The sequence below is a fragment of the Xenopus laevis genome, chromosome 3L, assembly GCF_017654675.1.
Source record: "Xenopus laevis strain J_2021 chromosome 3L, Xenopus_laevis_v10.1, whole genome shotgun sequence".
In the NCBI taxonomy this organism is placed as follows: Eukaryota; Metazoa; Chordata; class Amphibia; order Anura; family Pipidae; genus Xenopus; species Xenopus laevis.
Window position 1 is genome coordinate 142,320,923 of NC_054375.1, and position 22,192 is coordinate 142,343,114.

A 22,192-nucleotide genomic window follows, 5' to 3' on the forward strand; every position below is an offset into this window, starting at 1 on the left:
AAGAATAAACACTATTTATATGTTACTGTACTTGTCTTGTTCCAGTCCCTGCCCTGTACAGCCAGTATGTAGGTACTTGTTGTGCCCTTGTTAGTAAATTTGCTTTGCAGAAGGCAGATAATGACAGACTAATGCATGGAGTGAGTGCATATGAGCATTTAACAGAAAACTAACAGCGCTCCAGCTCTTGCACATACATATCTCCACCTCCTGTGCATCTTACCAGGCTAGGAAAGTTGGGGTGTCAAGCTGTATAGTAGTGACAGTGATACAGATTGTCCCCCAAGGTCTATAAACAACAAAGCACATTGGTTTTTGACTTACAAGCTTAACCTGTTACTCCATTTCAGGTCAATTGAAGGCAACTGTCCACGAAAGAACTTCCTATTATATTCATCGAATAGGGCGTGGATATCAGGTTTGGGGTCCAGCACCTCCCAATATGGATCGACAACAGACAGACGTTCAAGATCTGGTTGAGTCACCCCAAGATCCTCATCAGTCTGACTAGCCACAGAAGGATTTTCACGAGTCTTAGAATTGATTGAAGCATTTTCAGAAGGTTTATGAGTCGTACAAATATCAGGAGAATGTATTTCCGAAATCTGCTCCGAGGAGCCATTCGGCGATGAAAAAAATACACCCATCTCCCTCAACTTGTGTTGTCTCTACGCAGTTGCTTCACCAACTGGATAAGGTTGGTTTTTCTCATTGTGATGTCACATGACGTCACATGACATTCTGTGCATGCTGGAGGTGCCTCATTGTGATGTCATACACCTGCTCACTCCAGCAACCTGTAGCTCTTAAACGGAAAAATTTCACTTATAAAGGCCTATTTATTGATGCAGCTATAATGGGCAAATAATTACCATACTATAACTTGGTGTTACATACACCTGTGGATGTAAATGTCGCACTACTTTGCAACTTCTGCTATTGCACTAGCATTTTGAGAAATCCCTGCATTAAATGAAAAGATTTGGGAAATGGCACTGTGTTTTAAAACCTCTCCCATCAGTAGGTTCATGGGCCTGACCAATCAGACGCTAGCATTTGAAGCTATTTTTTCTTTTTTGGTAACAGGTGTATGTTGACTGTAAGGGATGAAGCACAAAATGATTTGCCAATATTAAGACTTACATCTAATTGAGTCTTCTGTTATTTACTTGGTTTCTCAGCAGCTTCATAAATAATTACATTAAAGGGGAGGAACTTATTAATGAACAAACTTTTGTAGAGGAGGGGGCTATCCAGAATATTATTTGGGATTTCTTATAACCGGTAGAACCAATAATGATGAATTTTCTAACAGGAACCAGAAAACTGTATGAAAGTGATTAACATGTAGTTCTTTATTCATTTATCAGGCTTGGAGACTCGTGGCTGCTTCAGTGGTCTCTAAGTTATTGAGATGATGGATATGCCTTTTAACCTGTTGTCTACTGGTTAAATTTTTAAGCAGGGAGGTTGTATGTTTTCTGAGCCATCTGGCAGGTTCAACCTTGGGACTGACCTGATACTGTTTTATCTGAGTATTAAAGAGTTAGTGGTTGGGGAGCACCGTCCATCAAACACAGAGGATGGTGTGCAGGGTCAAATGGTGATTAATAATGGAAAAAAAGAAAAAAGAGCTGATCCATCCAGTTGCACCCTCCCATCCGTTGATTCCGAAACTCAAGTGAGGTAATTCGTAAAACATAACTTTTAATAAATCGTTAAAAGCAAGGTCTAGATAGCAACATTAAAATGGAGGTCAGGTATAGGAGGCTGATAGACTAGATGCCAAAGTGTTAGAGGGGCAGTGTGCTGAATGCACTTAAATCACTAAAAAGTGACGGTTGGTCAGAAATTATCAAATAATAGTTGTTATTTGGCACATTGATCACTCTGTACGTCTATAGTGTACACCATGTAATGCCCCACATCAAGCCAACCCCTTCACCCACTTCAGGATCCCTCCCATGTGGTGTACGGTCAAGCTGGTGAGGGATTAAGGTAACAGAGACCTTAATTCAACTAGGTTCGTTCAGAAACCAAGTGTATCTTGGGTACAGGTATCGAGAGTATCAGACCCACGAATCGTTCAATAATCCAACCCCTTCACCCTCAAAGGTCCCCTCCCGATCCGATTACCCCAGTCATCAATTCTAAGTCCCTATCAGACACCTGCCTAACCAGAAGCTTCGCTTCTGGTTAGCTTAGTTTCTGGTTAGGCAGGCGTCTGATAGGGACTTAGTGATTTAAGTGCATTCAGCACACTACCCCTCTAACCCTTTGTCATCTAGTCTATCAGCCTCCTATTCCTAACCTCCATTTTAATGTTGCTATCTAGACCTTGCTTTTAACGATTTATTAAAAGTTATGTTTTACGAATTACCTCACTTGAGTTTCGGAATCAACAGATGGGAGGGTGCAACTGGATGGGTCAGCTCTTTTTTCTTTTTTTCATTATTTTATCTGAGGGCCAAACAACAAGCAGGGACACAGAAGGGAGAGCTAAGCAACAAGCAGGGACACAGAAGGGAGGGCTGAAAACCGCAAGCAGGGACATAGAAGGGAGTGCTGACAGCAACAAGCCTGAGGGGAAGGGAGGGCTGAGCAGCAAACATGGAGGGAAAGGGAGTGTGTTTAAACTTTCATAACCAGCCAAATTTTTTGTAATTACCATTGTAATTAGGTGTGGTCAAAAAAATTTGCATGGTCAAAAAATTTGCAGCGTGTTACCAAGGTAGATCTCCTGATGGGGCAGGTGTCAAGAGTAGATCCCAGTGTAACAAAGGCTGGACACCCCTGCTATAGAGGAAGCCCCCTGTTCCCTGGGCCATTGATGTGGTATCTTCCTGTTGTAATCTCTCGGAGAAACCCTAGATACCTGCTGAGCTGTGGCGCAGACTATATGTTTTTTATAGCAATATCCCATCTTGCATCCCTTGTTCCCTGCTTGTGGTTGTACCCCAAAGGATTATCCAGGACACATATACAAAGTTATACTAAGCACCACTCAAGTTACCATTATGCTTTACTTGTTTGTTCTTTAATAGTCCTCAAAAATTAGTATAATAATTCATTTTGTACAATGCAGTTTATTTGTTTTTACAGGTTAGGACTTATATACTCTCTCCAACCTTACAACTTTAATGGGTTACTGTTGCAACCCGTTTTACAAATACTTTTTATTATTTTGTTTCTTACAGTTGTTTATACTAGTTGTTTGTTTCTCAACCTAACATGGATTTCCTGGCTGCAACCAACACACTCATGCTGTGAGTCACCGACAGATTTCACCGGCTGATTAGCTGATTCTAACACGAGTCATCAAATTGCAAATAGCATGGCTATATTTGTTTGCTGTAGGAAAAAAAATAGTTTGAGGAAGCACACTTATACACCATTGATGGCCTAAAAACTATAAGGAAAAACTATAAAACTAGAATTATTAATCATTCACTGTAGTTAAACGGGGTGGTTTACCTTTAAGTTAATTTTTAGTATGTTATCAACTGGGCAGTTCTAATCAACTTTTCAACTGGTCTTCATTTTTTATTTATTTTATAGTTTTTTTTGACTTCTAGCTTTCAAATGGGGATCACTGACCCCATCTAAAGACAAATGCTTTGTAAGGCTACACATTTAGGGGGTTATTTATCAACGGTCGAATTTTAGAGTTTTTTTAGACCTCGAATGAACTCGAAAGAACTTACAACTCAAATGGTTTCTAATTTAAGAAAAAACTTTAATGGAAAAAACTAAAATCAACGAGTTCGGGTTAACAACCGGAAAACTCAAATCGATCGAGTTTTCCATGGGAAAAAACTCGAACCGCTCGAATTGAAGCCCTCAGAAAAAACATCATGAAGGGACCTCTGTTATTGATTCCTACATGGCCTCTACAGGTTTTAGATAGTGTATTTTCAGATTCATGCTATTTCCAGGGTCGGGATATAATAAATCTCTAAATTTTAGTTTTTTAAAAAAAAACTCGTAAAATAAGATTAGGAAACACAACTCGAACCTTAATAAATCTGCCCCTTATTGTCATTGCAACTTTTTATTACTTTCTATTCAGGCCTCTCCATATTCAAGTCTCCTATTCCAATCAATACATGGTTGTTATGGTAATTTGGATCCTAGCAACCAGACTCCTGAAATTGCAGAATGAAGAGCTGCTTAATAAAAAACCAAATAACTCAAAATTCACAAATAATAAAAAATGAAACCCAATTGCAAAATGTTTCAGAATATAATTCTCTACATCTTAAAGTCAAAAGTTAACTTAAAGGTGAACAACCCCTTTAAGTGTATTTTTTTTTTTTTTTTACAATAGACAAAATTTAGTCTTTAAGTAGCATGTGTTGGCCCATGTTATCCTAAGACATTGATTAGTGAGTTGGTTTGTGTGGCAGTTGTCCCCTGTTGTAGCCGGACTTTTTAAGATGTCTCTGTGTCTTCAATGGCTTCAGGGGTGTTTGTTGAGAGGGAACTTTCGGATGAGACGGATGCGATTTCCTGATCAATTTCTCCATTGCAGATATTACTGGGGCTTCCAGAACCTTTCTGTTCTTCATTTATTTGAGCCCGTAGGTGGTTCTAATGCCAGAAAAGACAGTGATATATATATTTCATATATGTATATGTTAGTTTTGCAACAATTGGTTTTAGTGGTAGCATTATTCAGCCAAACTGACTCTGAGCCTATATTGGCACATGATTAGTGTTCTTATCTAACAGCATGTGAGTTAGGCCATTTGTGTTCCATAGATGTTCTTGTGTATCGGTGACTGATAGTTTGGGGCATTTCTGAATATCACTCTTTTTGGCCTCATTCCAGTGATGGAACAGAGATGTCCCATTAGTCTTATGAATATATAGTGAATAAAGTACCCCCTATTGTCAAATATATAGTGAATAAAGTACCCCCTTTTGTAAAAGATAAGGATATTATAAGTCACTGAGGAGTTTCATGACAAGATAAAAACACGAGGCCAAAGGCCGAGTGTTTTTAAACGGGTCATGGAACTCCGAGGTAACTTCTAATAACCTCATATTTTACAACTGGGGGTACTTTATTTATTATAATACACAAATTTCAGAGTCATGTGACAGAAATGACATCAGAACTCACCGTTTATAACTGATGACATCAGAAGCCACCGTTTATAAGGATATAATTTACAAGATATTCATAGCTTTTGTCTATTATAAGAATATTATAAGTTGCCAAGGAGTTCCATGACCATATAAAAGCACAAGGCCCAAGGCAGAGTATTTTTACACAAGTCATGGAACTCCGAGGTGACTTCTAATATCCTCATATTTTGCAATCTTATGTCATGTGACAGTAATGACATCACTAAGCTTCGATTATAACCGATGACATCACTAAGCACCATCTATAAGGATATCATTTACAGGATATTCATGGCTCGTGTATTTGCTTGTGTAATATATATATATATATATATATATATATTATTATTATATTTTTTTATTGCAGTGTTCTCACTCTTACCGGATCACAAGTTGATTGCAGTTTCAGGGTCAAAGTATGTCATATAATATAGCAGAAGGACCCGCACTCCATATGTAGTTAATAATGCACAGCCAAATGTTTCGGCCCACAATAGGGCCTTTCTCAAGAAAGTAAAAACAGAACAAAAACAAGCCTGCTAAATTGCAGCATTTAATTGTGATATTTTCTTACGGCCTAATGTGGGCCGAAACGTTGGATATGCATTATTAAATAAACATGTTTGAGTCACTACATATGGTCCTTCTACTATATTATATATATATATATATATATATATATATATATATATATATATATATATATATATTGTCCGTAAGACTGTTGCACACACTTAAAATGAGGTACTGTCCTGGTGCTAACAGAAATAGTATATAAAACTTGCAGAAAATGCTGTAGCACTCTAGGGACTTTTGCAAATAAAATTAACTTTATTTAGATCTAAATAGTTTTAAGATTAAACTGTACCTCAGTGTCTTCTGTTGGATTCTCTGCCACTGGATTTTCCTCAGGTAGTTTCTTCCTTTCTAATGCCTCAATCCTAGAATAGAGAAATCCGTCTGTCTAGTTAGAAAGGAGAGACATGTGACCCTTAGAATAACTTCAGACTGGTGTGTGGTCATGTCAAGGTGTCATATTATGTACAATAAACATGTTCCTATTATAACAATCAGAAAGGAATATTTACTTCAGATAAATCTAAAAATCGTTGCACCTATTTTTCATTAGTCCAATGGTATCAGGCATGCAGTGGAAACAGACATGGAAGATAAGTTGTCACCTCTGAGAATAGAGATGGGAGATCTATCATTTTGCTCCTTCTAGCTATTAGCAAGTGATGTAAAGCTAAAATTAGCACCCCAGTCTCTGTAGAGCCAAGGCATTAGCTTAGCATTAACTTCACTTTACCATTCCCCTCCTATGTGCCATCTTCAAACCATAGATAGATGGAGAATGTGGAGCCACACACTCACAGTCAAAGGGTGATTAATAGCAATGTGCAAGTAAAGGGAAAAACTCAACCCACATCTGACGCTAACCTGCAAAGACTTAACCCGCACCCGACCCTAACCTGCAAAGACTTAACCCGAACCTAACCCTCAAAGACTTAACCTGTGCCCGACCCTAACCTGCAAAGACTTAACCCACACCCGACCCTAACCCACAAAGACTTAACCAACAAAGACTTAACCTGCATCCGACCCTAACCTGCAAAGACTTAACCCGCACCCGACCCTAACCCGCAAAAACGTAACCAACATAGACTGAACCTGCATCCAACCCTAACCCACAAAGACTTAACCTGTGCCCGACCTAACCTGCAAAGAATAACACACACCCAACCCTAACCCAAATAGACTGAACCTGCATCCAACCCTAACCCACAAAGACTTAACCTGTGCCCGACCCTAACCTACAAAGACTTAACCTGCACCCGACCCTAACCCACAACCACAAATACTTAACTTGTGGCCGACCCTAACCTGCAAAATGTTGCCATTGTAGTACCCACACCAGAGCCATACCAACATATTCTCGCTCTATATGCTACTTCTATGTGCACCTCTGGTTCCAATACAGGGAATCTTTGGGAGCAGTGGAGGAAAGAACTTCCCAGTCTGATTCACACCCAACGAGAACCCACAATGGTTGGCCAAATTTCAACTCAAACCCACCCACCCAACCAGTGGTCAACCCGCACATTACTAGTGACTAACCCTTTCCCTGAATATAGTTGAGTAATAAAAAGTTACAACAATAAATTGGTACAGCCTACAGATTCGGGGAGATTTAGTCGCTTGACTAATCACCTCTTCTGTGGGGCGACTAATCTCCCCGAACGGCTTCCACCTGTCTTGTGCCGGCTATGGTACACGTGGCACTTCAGATTCGTGAGGCAACTTCAGATGACTTTGGAATACGAATATTTGGGTAACCTCTCCCCTTGGATTCCTGCATAGGATCCGCTGTATTCTAACGTAGACCCTAAATGAGTGGTTGGTTAGATTTTGGGGGGCAGAGCATCCATCAGGCTGTAAAGAGGCTGCACATGGTCTGGGCAAACCAAAAAACATCTTTCATACAGTTAGTGATACAAGTAATAAGGAATTTGGGGAGGGCCCTTGATTCCATGTAAGGTTTATACAAGTGTAGAAGTGTGAGTGTGGGCTGAACCATTATCCAGTCCAGTTTGCATGGAGACTTGGCTTAAAGATTCAACAGATATTGACTTACTCTGATTGTTATCCTAAAGCAGATGATTCTTATTGTTTAGAGGAGTGGAGGAGGTAGAAAGGCTTTTATTTAAGGATAACAAAGAATTTTTGCCTCATTTAGGAGGTGGACCTGATCTGAAATGTTCAAGAACTTCTGAAAAGGACGTTGGATCAAACAGCTCAGCTCAAGGATGAGAAAGGTCCCCTGGTGGGACCGAAATGTCGGATTTATATGTAATTTGGTTCACAAAAAAAGAAAAGTTTCTTCACCAACAAGACAGTGTGTGCTGATCCTCCTAATACCATTTATACACTGTTTGATCGTGCACCGCTGGAATAACCTAGTTTTGAGTGCTGGTACTGTGGGATAATATATATATATATATATATATATATATATATATATATATATATATATATATATATATATTACCAAAAATAACCGCACTCCAAAGACTTCTTAAGTGAAAAATCAGGATTGAATTTTATTTCAACGTTTCGGCTCCATCACTCGTGCCGTCTTCAGGAAGATGGCCCTAGTGATGGAGCTGAAACATTGAAATAAAATGTATGTTAATGTATGTATTATGGTTTTGACCAGCACCAAGGCAGTTGCTGTTTTTTGGTTAAGAGTGCACCTAACAGGACTGGAGGGCAACCACGTTTGGGAGTTTTAACCTTGAAAGCAGCATGTAGGTTGCAGGTAAAACTTAGTCCCTGTGTAAAATGTCTAATGAGGAAATATAATTCTTAATGAATCAGATGCAAGTTGAGAGTAGAACTGGCCATACCAGGGATGACTTTGATGTAGTTGGCCATCTTAAATATATTGCAATATATGGACAAACAATCCCTGTTTTGTTTAAAGGGTGAGACATTTTTTAGTAGCCACAAAATGTCTTAATGTCCTAAATATATTGATAATAGGTTGATAGCAGAGGAACTCTTATATTTATATAAATATATATATATATATATATATATACATACACATATTGACTTTTTTGTCAGTTTAATAATAGAGGTGCACAATATCATGGCTATAAGGTCACAATTGGAGTCAGATTGTCTGTTTCCATTAAAACACATTTGGCATTTATTGCCATTATTTTTATCATGACATGGTCATTTGTTTTTTTTATTTAGTTCCACCATATTACCATTCCAAATTAATAAGCAGTCAGGCCCGGTCCGGATTTGTGGCAACGCAGGCCACGGCCTAGCAGAATTTCAGGGGAGGCATGTTGCCCAACCCCATCCTAAGGAGCACTGGGGACTCAAAGCTCCCCAGTGCTCTTACCGAGGACGATGGACTTATAATTTGTGGATAAACCACACTAGTTAATGTCACAATTATTCCCAACAAATGAAAGCAGAACAAGGATTTTTGATTGTCAAAAAAGTATATTGTAAAATTGAATACAGAAAGATATTTTTAACATTAAAGGATGGTGAAAATGTAATTCACTGATCTATCCATTACATTAACTTCTTGCAGGTCATGTCTGGATAGTATTTCATTTTCCATAGTTCAACGCTGTGGCATCAGGGATACCATTCCATTCAGATACGTCTGTTCCTTGGTGTGACTCTGTGTGACTCTTGATGTGATTTCTATATCCGTTGGAATAGTCACAGTATCCAACTTGTATCCCTTCTACTGGCCAGTTCAGCAGCAGGTTTTGTTCTTCTTGCTTGCACTGGGCCCATGCCTCATATAAATTAGGCAATAATATTCTTATGGCTGCCCATTGCCATTTTCTTGGCACATTTTTGGCACAATGCACTGCCCATGGCAATAGTCACTCATGAGGCCTATCTGGATATCAGACTCTTCTTTTCAGCAGCCGAGAACTGGGCCATTTTTGTGCCACTGCCTTATATTCTGGCAAAACAGTTGTTAGCAGCATATTAGCCAAGGGCAAAGTCTCTATAATATTCCCAAAGTGACTCTATTGGTCCAATCTCATTCTCTTGTTTGGAGGACTATTGTCAGGCTCTTGGATCTTTATAAACTCTCCTCCACATTCGCGCTTGTGCCCCTTGGAATACGGAGTCCTGTCCATTACCCGTCTCACTACTTGTGCACAGGGGCCATTGCATCTCCAACTGTGGCGCTTCAGTGACTCGTATTCATCAAAGAAATCATGATCGATCTATAAAATAAAAAGAGAAATATCACAAAACCTGAAACTGGGGATTCAGCAGGTAGAATATAATCGTATAATGATTAGGGCTGGAGAGCCAGTGGTTACATGAAACAATATGGAGAACTCTGTGACCTTTTAGGAATATTTCTGCCTTTCATCCTGCCTGTGGGTGCCATTGACTAATGTACATGGTGACTAGTGATGTGCGGGTTGGGATTTCCCCAACCCGCACCCACCACCCTCCCACCACCCACGCCCGCCTGAGCCAACTTCCAGGTTCCTTTTATAGACCCGCACCGCCCCGCCAGTGACGTCACAAAAGGGGCGGGGCAAGCAGGTGCAGTGAATATAAAAGAAGAACCTGGAAGTTGGAAGCCGGCATTTGATGGTGGCCACCTGCGAAGAAGAGTGTGAGGTCGGACCAAACCCGCCGAACCCGCGGGTATCAGGCCAGTCCGATCACTAATGGTGTCATCATTTTAAAGGGGTTGTTCACTTTCCAAACACTTTTTTCAGTTCACTTTTTTTCAGATTGTTCCCCAGACTTTCTTTAAATCACTTTCCATTTTTTATTTTTTACAGTTTTTCCAAAATCAAGGTTTAAAGTTTAATGTCCCTATCTCTGGTATTTCAGTCTGGCGGTTCAGAATTCTGATTCTGAACTGTTACAATTTTGCAACATTTAGAGGCACATTTATCAAGGGTCGAATTTTGAATTAATTTGAGTTTTTTTTAAACTCCTTTAAATTTGAATATACTCGAAATTCGATCGAGTGATTATTTATTAAAAGAATCGAATATCTAAAACTCGCACGAATTTTACAGACTCAAAAACTCCAATCTAGTTAAACTAAACTCGATCCGAGTTTTTTTTCTCTGAATAAAACTTAAATGTCAGGAAGGCTACTAACAAATTGGTCTCTGTACCTCTCCCATTGACTTATACATGAATTTGGCAGTTTATAGTTGGCGAAGTGTCTTGAGTATGATAAATCTCGAAATTCAAATTAAAACTCGAATTGAGTTCGGATAATTCACAATTCGAATTTGAGAGTTTTGACCAAAAAAAAAAAATTTGAATATTTTCATTCAAATTTTCACTTCGACCCTTTATAAATCTGCCCCTTCTCATCTCTGCAGTATTAGCAACTATTGTATTAATTCTAACAGCTGCCTTTGAAGAAACCCAAAGATTCTGCACAGCAGGGACAAAGATAAGAAATGTATCAACTAAATGTATCAGTTTAGAACAGTTTACAGGGTCGGTGACCCCCCCTCCTAGAGCTGCTTTAGAAGGTTAAAAATTATACTTTACACTTCAATAGTAGAAAAACAGTCAAAAATAGAAAGTAATTGTAAAAAGTCATTATTTCTGGTGAACTATCTGAAACCAACTGAACTGAGTTGCGGAACCCCTTTAATACGTTTGATATATAGGCCCACGACTTGAAAAAATGTGGGCAGTACTGATCTAGATTATTCAACTGAATATAACTTAGCAGTAGGTCCAATAACTACTTATTATAAACAAGCAGCAGAACAAGAGCTTTATAGGAGGCTGCATTGCTGTAAAGTATAACTTTTTTTCTCTTAATTTTGGGGCACTTTACTTTCGTCCAGAAGCAAAATGCTAAACTGAAATTTTTCTTTACGATCCTACTCCCAGCTGATGGAGAATTTCTCATGTGAAATACTTGTTTGGATTTTATCGGGAATGACATAATGTCTGAAAGCACTTACCGTAACATTTGCTCCACTTTCTCTATTGATACGCTCCATGTGATACTGAAATTCCGGCCCATGGTCTAAGATACGAGTACCATTGATACGCTGGTAGTAGTGGATCATTTCATGCAGGAGCGTCTGTAGGGGGAGAAACAGCCCCAATATTACTTGTTCTGTCGTCATGTATAGAAAATACATAATATCTTTGTATGGAACTCTATTCCCATGCACAAATATATCTAATTCCATAAGGGAATAAAAGAAAGGGAAACACATTTGAGCAGGTCACATCTGTCTTCATTTTAAATTGTGCATCTCCTCTACTAAACCATTTTGTGGCATCAGGTCAGAAGAAAATGAATGAGAAATGTTGATCTTAAACATCAACTTATTTGTGCCATGGGGCTGCTGTGTCAGCAGGAGAACATTCCCATCATATAATAAAACACTGCGTATCTTGACAGCGCTATATAAATAAATGATGATGATGATTATATAGGGTTTCTTAACCTGCTGTTTAATAGGACCCAGACTAAATCTGACATTCCACTTTGAGACCCAAAAATAAAGACAGATTTGGTTCCCTATCTCCTTTTAACTCCTCTTGACTATTGTAGCAGGATATGTCTGGAATTTGGCTCAGATACATGATCTAAAGCAACACAGAGTAATGATTGATCAGAGCTAACGGTCACAATTCAATTCTGCAGGTAGAGAAACTGACTGCTGACAGTTACTACAAAAATACACAACAAAAAGACACAACTTACTTCCACTGTATCTTTCCTTGACCGTAAATCAAGGAGAGGCTTGTTCAGTCGAATGCTGCATCTTCTGCTGATAGCCTCATATTTGAAATACCCAGCATTTCTGAAAAAAAAATCATGCAGATTTGAGAATAAACACTATTTATATGTTACTGTACTTGTCTTGTTCCAGTCCCTGCCCTGTACAGCCAGTATGTAGGTACTTGTTGTGCCCTTGTTAGTAAATTTGCTTTGCAGAAGGCAGATAATGACAGACTAATGCATGGAGCGAGTGCATATGAGCATTTAACAGAAAACTAACAGCGTTCCAGCTCTTGCACATACATATCTCTACCTCTTGTGCATCTTACCAGGCTAGGAAAGTTGGGGTGTCAAGCTGTATAGTAGTGACAGTGATACAGATTGTCCCCCAAGGTCTATAAACAACAAAGCACATTGGTTTTTGACTTACAAGCTTAACCTGTTACTCCATTTCAGGTCAATTGGAGGCAACTGTCCACGAAAGAACTTCCTATTATATTCATCGAATAGGGCGTGGATATCAGGTTTGGGGTCCAGCACCTCCCAATATGGATCGACAACCGACAGACGCTCAAGATCTGGTTGAGTCACCCCAAGATCCTCATCAGTCTGACAAGCCACAGAAGGATTCTCACGAGTCTTAGAATTGATTGAAGCATTTTCAGAAGGTTTATGAGTCGTACAAATATCAGGAGAATGTATTTCCGAAATCTGCTCCGAGGAGCCATTCGGCGATGAAAAAAATACACCCATCTCCCTCAACTTGTGTTGTCTCTACGCAGTTGCTTCACCAACTGGATAAGGTTGGTTTTTCTTATTGTGATGTCAGATAACGTCACATGACATTCTGTGCATGCTGGAGGTGCCTCATTGTGATGTCATACACCTGCTCACTCCAGCAACCTGTAGCTCTTAAACGGAAAAATTTCACTTTTAAAGGCCTATTTATTGATGCAGCTATAATGGGCAAATAATTACCATACTATACCTTGGTGTTACATACACCTGTGGATGTAAATGTCGCACTACTTTGCAACTTCTGCCATTGCACTAGCATTTTGAGAAATCCCTGCATTAAATGAAAAGATTTGGGAAATGGCACTGTGTTTTAAAACCTTGTTGTCTTTTAGCAAATGATTAGCGATTTTTAACGTCAAATATTACTGGAACATTATTTTTTTTATGTTTTTTTTCCAACCCTCAATTTGAAATATTTCTCCCATCAGTAGGTTCATGGGCCTGACCAATCAGACGCTAGCATTTGAAGCTATTTTTTCTTTTTTGGTAACAGGTGTATGTTGACTGTAAGAGACGAAGCACAAAATGATTTGCCAATATTAAGACTTACATCTAATTGAGTCTTCTGTTATTTACTTGGTTTCTTTGCAGCTTCATAAATAATTACATTAAAGGGGAGGAACTTATTAATGAACAAACTTTTGTAGAGGAGGGGGCTATCCAGAACATTATTTGGGATTTCTTATAACCGGTAGAACCAATAATGATGAATTTTCTAACAGGAACCAGAAAACTGTATGAAAGTGATTAACATGTAGTTCTTTATTCATTTATCAGGCTTGGAGACTCGTGGCTGCTTCAGTGGTCTCTAAGTTATTGAGATGATGGATATGCCTTTTAACCTGTTGTCTACTGGTTACATTTTTAAGCAGGGAAGTTGTATGTTTTCTGAGCCATTTGGCAGGTTCAACCTTGGGACTGACCTGATACTGTTTTATCTGAGGATTAAAAAGTTGGTGGTTGGGGAGCACCGTCCATCAAACACAGAGGATGGTGTGCAGGGTCAAATAGTGATTAATAATGAAAAAAAGAAAAAAGAGCTGACCCATCCAGTTGCACCCTCCCATCCGTTGATTCCGAAACTCAAGTGATGTAATTTGTAAAACATAACTTTTAATAAATCGTTAAAAGCAAGGTCTAGATAGCAACATTAAAATGGAGGTCAGGTATAGGAGGCTGATAGACTAGATGACAAAGTGTTAGAGGGGTAGTGTGCTGAATGCACTTAAATCACTAAAAAAGGACGGTTGGTCAGAAATTATCAAATAATAGTTGTTATTTGGCACATTGATCACTCTGTACGTCTATAGTGTACACCATGTAATGCCCCACAACAAGCCAACCCCTTCACCCACTTCAGGATCCCTCCCTTGTGGTGTACGGTCAAGCTGGTGAGGGATTAAGGTAACAGAGACCTTAATTCAACTAGGTTCGTTCAGAAACCAAGTGCATCTTGGGTACAGGTATCGAGAGTATCAGACCCACGGATCGTTCAATAATCCAACCCCTTCACCCTCAAAGGTCCCCTCCCGATCCGATTACCCCAGTCATCAATTCTAAGTCCCTATCAGACGCCTGCCTAACCAGAAGCTTCGCTTCTGGTTAGCTTAGTTTCTGGTTAGGCAGGCGTCTGATAGGGACTTAGTGATTTAAGTGCATTCAGCACACTACCCCTCTAACCCTTTGTCATCTAGTCTATCAGCCTCCTATTCCTGACCTCCATTTTAATGTTGCTATCTAGACCTTGCTTTTAACGATTTATTAAAAGTTATGTTTTACGAATTACCTCACTTGAGTTTCGGAATCAACGGATGGGAGGGTGCAACTGGATGGGTCAGCTCTTTTTTCTTTTTTTCATTATTTTATCTGAGGGCCAACCCACAAGCAGGGACACAGAAGGGAGAGCTGACAGCAACAAGCAGGGACACAGAAGGGAGGGCTGACAGCAACAAGCCTGAGGGGAAGGGAGGGCTGAGCAGCAAACATGGAGGGAAAGGGAGTGTGTTTAAACTTTCATAACCAGCCAAATTTTTTGTAATTACCATTGTAATTAGGTGTGGTCAAAAAAATTTGCATGTTCAAAAAATTTGCAGCGTGTTACCAAGGTAGATCTCCTGATGGGGCAGGTGTCAAGAGTAGATCCCAGTGTAACAAAGGCTGGACACCCCTGCTATAGAGGAAGCCCCCTGTTCCCTGGGCCATTGATGTGGTATCTTCCTGTTGTAATCTCTCGGAGAAACCCTAGATACCTGCTGAGCTGTGGCGCAGACTATATGTTTTTTATAGCAATATCCCATCTTGCATCCCTTGTTCCCTGCTTGTGGTTGTACCCCAAAGGATTATCCAGGACACATATACAAAGTTATACTAAGCACCACTCAAGTTACCATTATGCTTTGCTTGTTTGTTCTTTATTAGTCCTCAAAAATTTGTATAATAATTCATTTTGTACAATGCAGTTTATTTGTTTTTACAGGTTAGGACTTATATACTCTCTCCAACCTTACAACTTTAATGGGTTACTGTTGCAACCCGTTTTACAAATACTTTTTATTATTTTGTTTCTTACAGTTGTTTATACTAGTTGTTTGTTTCTCAACCTAACATGGATTTCCTGGCTGCAACCAACACACTCATGCTGTGAGTCACCGACAGATTTCACCGGCTGATTAGCTGAGTCGTCAAATTGCAAATAGCATGGCTATATTTGTTTGCTGTAGGAAAAAAATAGTTTGAGGAAGCACACTTATACACCATTGATGGCCTAAAAACTATAAGGAAAAACTATAAAACTAGAATTATTAAGCATTCACTGTAGTTAAACGGGGTGGTTTACCTTTAAAGGGGACCCGTCACCCAAACAAAATTATTCCAAATCCTATTTTATCATGTTAGTCAAGCAAAACGAACTTTAATACACTGTATAAATTATTTGAATATTTTTTCCATCAGTCTGGTAACTCATAATTATAGCAACCAGGAAGGAGCCATTTTGTGGAACTTGTTATTAAGAGAAGCCTTGTATCCTCTCAGAATCTTGTTTGTGCACCAGGGGACAGGGACCCAATGTATATCCCCATGCCCTGGCTACACAATTAAATCGTTAAGAGAGCTGGGGGAATGCAGGGAGAGCAGTGAGATCTAGGAAGTGCTGAATGGAAAGTGAAAGTAATTGTCTGCCCCGCCTCTATGCCACTGGCATAGAGGAGGGGCAGAAAATATTTGATTGACAGCTGATATTTTTAAATGCATTTACAACAGCTATGAATGCTTTAATAAAAAAAAGAAAATGGATTTCATATTTAATTTAAAAAGGACTTTTATTATACAGAATTTTATGTCTGGGTGACGGGTCCACTTTAAGTTAACTTTTATTATGTTATTAACTGGCCAGTTCTAAGCAACTTTTCAACTGATCTTCATTTTTTTTATAGTTTTTTTTGACTCCTAGCTTTCAAATGGGGGTCACTGACCCCATCTAAAAACAAATGCTTTGTAAGGCTACACATTTAGTGGGTCGAATTTTAGAGTTTTTTAGACCTTGAATGAACTCGAAAGAACGTACAACTCTAATGGTTTCTAATTTAAGAAACAACTTTAATGGAAAAAACTGAAATCAACGAGTTCGGGGATAACAACCGGAAAACTCAAATCGATCGAGTTTTCCACGGGAAAAAACTCTAACTGCTCGAATTGAAGCTCTCAGAAAAAACATCATGAAGGGACCTCTGTCATTGATTCCTACATGGTATTTTCGGATTCAAGCTATTTCCAGGGTCGGGATATAATAAATCTCTAAATTTTAGTTTTTTTAAAAAAACACATAAAATTAGATTTTTGGCTCCAAAATAACATTGAAACATTTATTTTCGTGGAAAACACAACTCAAACCTTAATATATCTGCCCCTTATTGTCATTGCAACTTTTCATTACTTTCTATTCAGGCCTCTCCTATTCATATTCAAGTCTCCTATTCCAATCAATACATGGTTGCTATGGTAATTTGGATCCTAGCAACCAGACTGCTGAAATTGCAGACTGGAGAGCTGCTTAATAAAAAACCAAATACCGTATATACTCGTGTATAAGCCGACCCGTGTATAAGCCGAGGTACCTTATTTACCTAAGAAAACTGGAAAAATGTATTGACTCGTGTATAAGCCTAGGGGCCCCATGTCAGATTTCAAAATGTGAATGTGTAAATGTGTAATCATGTTTTATGGCATAGAAATCTATCTAAAACTATTTAAAAGAGTCAGAACTATTAGCTGGACAATTGCCACTTGTTTTCCCTGTGACCTCCCACCTGTCATGGCTGCTCAGAAGATCAATGAGGCGCTGCACCTAGCAAAAGCAGAAAAAAGGTACCGTACCGACTGTCACAATCGCCGCCCGGAGCAGGTTCAGGAGCTCCGGGCGGCGCGTCCTTCCCTGCCGGCGCCGCTACCCACGTGGCGGCCATGGGCGCCGCCATTTTGGGAGCGACGCCGGCAGGGAAGGACACGCCGCCCGGAGCTCCTGAACCTGCTCCGGGCGGCGATCGTGACAGTCGGTACGGTACCTTTTTTCTGCTTTTGCTAGGTGCAGCGCCTCGTTGATCTTCTGAGCAGCCATGACACCTCTAGCGACAACCTTCTACGTCACCAGACAGGAGGAGCTGCGCTACGTCTTCTCCTGATGCGCTATGGGAGAGGGAGGTGTGTTGGGGCCGCGGAAGGAGCCTCGTATCTGCGGCCGGTGAGGGATTGGCTACGGTATGTGCAGCTGACCCGCGTATAAGCCGAGGTCGAGTTTTTCAGCACATTTTGGGTGCTGAAAAACTCGGCTTATACGCGAGTATATACGGTAACTCAAAACTCACAAATAATAAAAAATGAAACCCAATTGCAAAATGTTTCAGAATATAATTCTCGACATCGTCTTAAAAGTTAACTTAAAGGTGAACAACCCCTTTAAGTGTGTTTTTTTTTCCAATAGACAGAATTTAGTCTTTAAGTAGCATGTGTTGGCCCATGTTATCCTAAGACATTGATTAGTAAGTTGGTTTGTGTGGCAGTTGTCCCCTGTTGTAGCTGGACTTTTTAATTTGTCTCTGTGTCTTCAATGGCTTCAGGGGTGTTTGTTGAGAGGGAACTTTCGGATGAGACGGATGCGATTTCCTGATCAATTTCTCCATTGCAGATATTACTGGGGCTTCCAGAACCTTTCTGTTCTTCATTTATTTGAGCCCGTAGGTGGTTCTAATGCCAGAAAAGACAGTGTTATATATATTTCATATATGTATATGTTAGTTTTGCAACAATTGGTTTTAGTGGAAGCATTATTCAGCCAAACTGACTCTGAGCCTATATTGGCACATGATTAGTATTCTTATCTAACAGCATGTGAGTTAGGCCATTTGTGTTCCATAGATGTTCTTGTGTATCGGTGACAGATAGTTTGGGGCATTTCTGAATATCACTCTTTTTGGCCTCATTCCAGTGATGGAACAGAGATGTCCCATGTCTTATGCATATATAGTGAATAAAGTACCCCCTATTGTCAAATATATAGTGAATAAAGTACCCCCTTTTGTAAAATATAAGGATATTATAAGTCACCGAGGAGTTTCATGACGATATAAAAACACGAGGCCTTAAACGGGTCATGGAACTCCGAGGTAACTTCTAATATCCTCATATTTTACAACTGGGGGTACTTTATTTATTATAATACACAAATTTCAGAGTCATGTGAGAGAAATGGCATCAGAACTCACCGTTTATAACTGATGACATCAGAAGTCACCGTTTATAAGGATATACAGTAATTTACAAGATATTCATAGCTTTTGTCTATTATAAGAATATTATAAGTTACCAAGGAGTTCCATGACCATATAAAAGCACAAGGCCCAAGGCAGAGTATTTTTACACAAGTCATGGAACTCTGAGGTGACTTCTAATATCCTCATATTTTGCAATCTTATGTCATGTGACAGTAATGACATCACTAAGCTTTGATTATAACCGATGACATCACTAAGCACCATCTATAAGGATATAATTTACAGGATATTCATGGCTCGTGTATTAGCTTGTGTAATATATATATATTATTATATTTTTTTATATATATATTTTATTACAGTGTTCTCACTCTTACCGGATCACAAGTTGATTGCAGTTGCAGGGTCAAAGTATGTCATATAATATAGCAGAAGGACCTGCACTCCATATGTAGTTAATAATGCATAGCCAAATGTTTCGGCCCACAATAGGGCCTTTCTCAAGAAAGTAAAAACAGAACAAAAACAAGCCTGCTAAATTACAGCATTTAATTGTGATATTTTTTTTCGGCCTAATGTGGGCCGAAACGTTGGATATGCATTATTAAATAAACATGTTTGAGTCACTACATATGGTCCTTCTGCTATATTATATATATATAATACACAAAAGCCATGAATATCCTGTAAATTATATCCTTATAAACGGTGAGTTCTGATGTCATCAGTTATAAACGGTGAGTTCTGATGTCATTTCTGTCACATGACTCATTGAAATTTGTGTATTATAATAAATAAAGTACCCCCAGTTGTAAAATATGAGGATATTAGAAGTTACCTCAGAGTTCCATGACCTGTATAAAAACACTCGGCCTTCGGCCTTGTGTTTTTATATGGTCATGAAACTCCTCGGTAACTTATAATATCCCTATATTTTACAAAAGGGGGTACTTTATTCACTATATATTGTCAGTAAGACTGTTGCACACACTTAAAATGAGGTACTGTCCTGGTGCTAACAGAAATAGTATATAAAAGTTGCAGAAAATGCTGTAGCACTCTAGGGACTTTTGCAAATAAAATTAACTTAATTTAGATCTAAATAGTTTTAAGATTAAACTGTACCTCAGTGTCTTCTGTTGGATTCTCTGCCACTGGATTTTCCTCAGGTAGTTTCTTCCTTTCTAATGCCTCAATCCTAGAATAGAGAAATCCGTCTGTCTTTAGTTAGAAAGGAGAGACATGTGACCCTTAGAATAACTTCAGACTGGTGTGTGGTCATGTCAAGGTGTCATATTATGTACAATGAACATGTTCCTATTATAACAATCAGAAAGGAATATTTACTTCAGTTAAATCTAAAAATCTATTTTTCATTAGTCCAATGGTATCAGGCATGCAGTGGAAACATACATGGAAGATAAGTTGTCACCTCTGAGAATAGAGATGGGAGATCTATCATTTTGCTCCTTCTAGCTATTAGCAAGTGATGTAAAGCTAAAATTAGCACCCCAGTATCTGTAGAGCCAAGGCATTAGCTTAGCATTAACTTCACTTTACCATTCCCCTCCTATGTGCCATCTTCAAACCATAGATAGATGGAGAATGTGGAGCCACACACTCACAGTCAAAGGGTGATTAATAGCAATGTTCAAGTTAGGGAAAAACTCAACCCACATCTGACGCTAACCTGCAAAGACTTAACCCGCACCCGACCCTAACCCGCAAAGACTTAACCTGTGCCCGACCCTAACCTGCAAAGACTTAACCCACATCCGACCCTAACCCTCAAAGACTTAACCTGTGCCTGACCCTAACCCGCAAAGACTTAACCTGTGCCCAACCCTAACCTGCAAAGACTTAACCCGCACCCGACCCTAACCCGCAAAAACTTAACCTGTGCCCGACCCTAACCCGTAAAGACTTAACCCGCACCCGACCCTAACCTACAAAAACTTAACCTGTGCCCGACCCTAACCCGCAAAGACTTAACCTGTGCCCAACCCTAACCTGCAAAGACTCAACCCACACCAGACCCTAACCCGCAAAAACGTAACCTGTGCCCGACCCTAACCTGCACCCAACCTTAACCCACAAAGACTTAACCTGTACCCGACCTAACCTGCAAAGAATAACACACACCGACCCTAACCAACATAGACTGAACCTGCATCCAACCCTAACCCACAAAGACTTAACCTGTGCCCGACCCTAACCTGCAAAGACTTAACCTGCACACGACCCTAACCCACAACCACAAATATTTAACTTGTGGCCGACCCTAACCCGCAAAATGTTGCCATTGTAGTACCCACACCAGAGCCAGACCAACATATTCTCGCTCTATATGCTACTTCTATCTGTGCCTCTGGTTCCAATACAGGGAATCTTTGGGAGCAGTGGAGGAAAGAACTTCCCAGTCTGATTCACACCCAACGAGAACCCACAATGGTTGGCCAAATTTCAACTCAAACCCACCCACCCAACCAGTGGTCAACCCGCACATTACTAGTGACTAACCTTTTCCCTGAATAGAGTTGAGTAATAAAAAGTTACAACAATAAATTGGTACAGCCTACAGATTCGGGGAGATTTAGTCGCCTGGCGACTAATCGCCTCTTCTGTGGGGCGACTAATCTCCCCGAACGGCTTCCACCTGTCTTGTGCCGGCTATGGTACACGTGGCACTTCAGATTCGTGAGGCAACTTCAGATGACTTCGGAATACGAATATTTGGGTAACCTCTCCCCTTGGATTCCTGCATAGGATCCGCTGTATTCTAACGTAGACCCTAAATGAGTGGTTGGAGAGATTTTGGGGGGCAGAGCATCCATCAGGCTGTAAAGAGGCTGCACATGGTCTGGGCAAACCAAAAAACATCTTTCATACAGTTAGTGATACAAGTAATAAGGACCCCTTGTCCTGGTTGGCAATTTGGGGAGGGCCCTTGATTCCATGTAAGGTTTATACAAGTGTAGAAGTGTGAGTGTGGGCTGAACCATTATCCAGTCCAGTTTGCATGGAGACTTGGCTTAAAGATTCAACAGATATTGACTTACTCTGATTGTTATCCTAAAGCAGATGATTCTTATTGTTTAGAGGGGTGGAGGAGGTAGAAAGGCTTTTATTTAAGGATAACAAAGAATTTTTGCCTCATTTAGGAGGTGGACCTGATCTGAAATGTTCAAGAACTTCTGAAAAGGACGTTGGATCAAAC

At 39.7% G+C, this 22,192-nt stretch overlaps 2 long non-coding RNA genes across 2 annotated transcripts in view; one reads left to right on the plus strand and one right to left on the minus strand.

Annotated features, from left to right (window-relative positions):
* The first annotated feature begins 354 nt into the window (after positions 1–354).
* The window catches only part of LOC121401613, a 40,683-nt gene continuing 18,845 nt past the window's right edge, over positions 355–22,192 (plus strand). Inside the window, exons 1-2 of the long non-coding RNA XR_005966393.1 lie at positions 355–697; positions 12,866–13,212. This is a non-coding gene — a long non-coding RNA (uncharacterized LOC121401613). The remainder of the gene's footprint in view (positions 698–12,865; positions 13,213–22,192) is intronic.
* On the minus strand, positions 18,180–20,207 carry LOC121401612. Its single transcript, XR_005966392.1, has 2 exons — positions 20,101–20,207; positions 18,180–18,448 (listed from the first exon to the last, which is right to left on the minus strand). It is a non-coding gene; the product is annotated as an uncharacterized LOC121401612 (long non-coding RNA).